The sequence below is a fragment of the Seriola lalandi genome, unplaced genomic scaffold (genome assembly GCF_002814215.2).
Source record: "Seriola lalandi dorsalis isolate HSWRI2012SDOR001 ecotype SW California unplaced genomic scaffold, Sedor1 jcf7180002002934, whole genome shotgun sequence".
Lineage (NCBI taxonomy): Eukaryota > Metazoa > Chordata > Actinopteri > Carangiformes > Carangidae > Seriola > Seriola lalandi.
The window spans coordinates 1-1,957 of NW_019473590.1; the positions used below are offsets into that span (position 1 = coordinate 1).

Sequence of the window (1,957 nt, forward strand, 5' to 3'; positions counted from 1 at the left end):
ATCTGCTAGTTTCTTTAATGACTTTGCTCTCTCCCTCGCACTGTCCGTCTCTCTCTATGCTCAGTGTGTCTTATGTTTAGTTTTTTTTTTCCTTTAGGCCGGCTTGGTAGACCGCCCGTATCAAGAGGTATAACTCTAAGTCCAGTCATGTGCCAGGTTTATACCCAGTTTGTAGTCTCTAAATCTAACGACAATGTGCTAAATTGGCAACAGTGCAGGCTGTAAACACCCCCTTAACAGAACCTGTTAGCACCAGAAACTCCAACTCAATGACGTCGCATTCGGCTGACCCATGGTGGAAATATGCTCACTCAGTCAGGCAGCCAGTCAGAGGCATTCCAGTTTATAGTGCTCGCCCCACTGATGCGGTCCAGCTAAAAATATGTCTTTTTGTAATTTTATTTGAACTGACTCATCAAATGACTCAGAACAACAGGGAATGGTTGAACCAATAACTTGCACCCATAACATATAGTTTTATATTATTGAGTACTTTCATTACTAACTTACCTCCGCATACAGTCCAGAGCACGGATGAAGAAATCCTTACTGAGCTGGTGTTCATCACGTAGGAGGGCACACTGCTCTAATGTGACAGACATGGATGTCCGGTCTTTGGCACTTTTACAGCTGGTGAACCTGATGCCATTTAATCTTCGGCAGATCTGGAGAGAAGAGAAAGATGTATGCAGTGTTTATGTGGACCATTAGTGCAAACTCTTCCTTTTTTTGTAAGCATAAGTGATTCATCTTGTAAGGAGACTTGCCTTGTTTTACATTTGCATGTTGTTCTAACACAAACTTCAAATAAGTTTAAAGTAAAAAAGATTGATAATATGTTTTATCATAAAATGCAGTTATACATTTTACATAAAGTACTATACAGTAATAGTAAAATAACACCAATACCTTCAATCATTGTCTTCTGAAATAACACAGTGCTAACAGAGTGCTATTTTGAGTATCATGTCCAAAGACTCCTCCTTAGAAATTTTTATTTGGGTTTGTTCTTGAGTAGATATTTTTAATTAGAAAATACACAAAATATGTCATTAGCAATGCTAACAGTGCGGCCATAAGGATCACAATGTCCACCACTTTAGTCCAGACTGAATAACAACTCTTATAAAGATCATTAATAATTCCCAGAGGATGAAGCCTAATGACTGACTTTTCCTCTAGTGTCATCCACAGGTCCAAATTTTATTTCTTCAATACCTTCACTGAAGACCATTATACATGTAAAATTATACCATTTTAATATTAACATGTTAGCATTGTCATTGTGAGAATGTTAACATGCTGATTGTACCATTTAGCATAAAAGTACTACAGCTTCATGGACAACTTCACAGTAAACTTTTGTTACAACAGATTCTTGCTGTGACCACAGCAAATCAGATGCAATGTAGGAACATTTATAATAATTCACTGTCAGCTACTGAATATCCAGTAAACGGTCATACAGTATTCTTTGAAGTACAGCATGTTTGGGCAGCTCTGCTCCCATGTTATATCAATATGTCAGCAGTGTTTACAGAGTACACCCACCTTAGTTATGCAAGACAGAAAGTTTATATACACGGTCCAGTGAAAACTCTTCCTGACAAGGATAGAAAGTTACAATAAAAACACTGCTCACCGTTCCAGCAATCCATAGTATCTCCACATTCTTTCTCTTCTTTGTGACTACATTCTGGCCCAGGGTTTCAAGTAATTCCTTTATGTCCGTCTGTGTTTGAAAACAAGGTAGACCTGTCCATAGAACACATGAAACACATTGCGAGTCACTGGGTCTGTTTCTTGTGTTGGTTTGGTTACAAATACAAATTTGTGGAGACAGGTACCGAAGTGGCTGCAGCTCTGATGTCAAACTCAATGCATATGAAAAACAAAACAATTTTTCCCACACATCTTTGTGCAATTAGTGCATGAGTCGCTTTGCACTCACATTCTA

At 38.2% G+C, this 1,957-nt stretch overlaps 1 long non-coding RNA gene across 1 annotated transcript; it reads right to left on the reverse strand.

Annotated features, from left to right (window-relative positions):
- Nucleotides 1–387: 387 nt before the first annotated feature.
- On the reverse strand, nucleotides 388–1,905 carry LOC147820072 (uncharacterized). The gene is made up of 2 exons (XR_015437981.1): nucleotides 1,643–1,905; nucleotides 388–665 (listed from the first exon to the last, which is right to left on the reverse strand). It is a non-coding gene; the product is annotated as an uncharacterized LOC147820072 (long non-coding RNA).
- Between the last annotated feature and the right edge of the window lie 52 nt (nucleotides 1,906–1,957).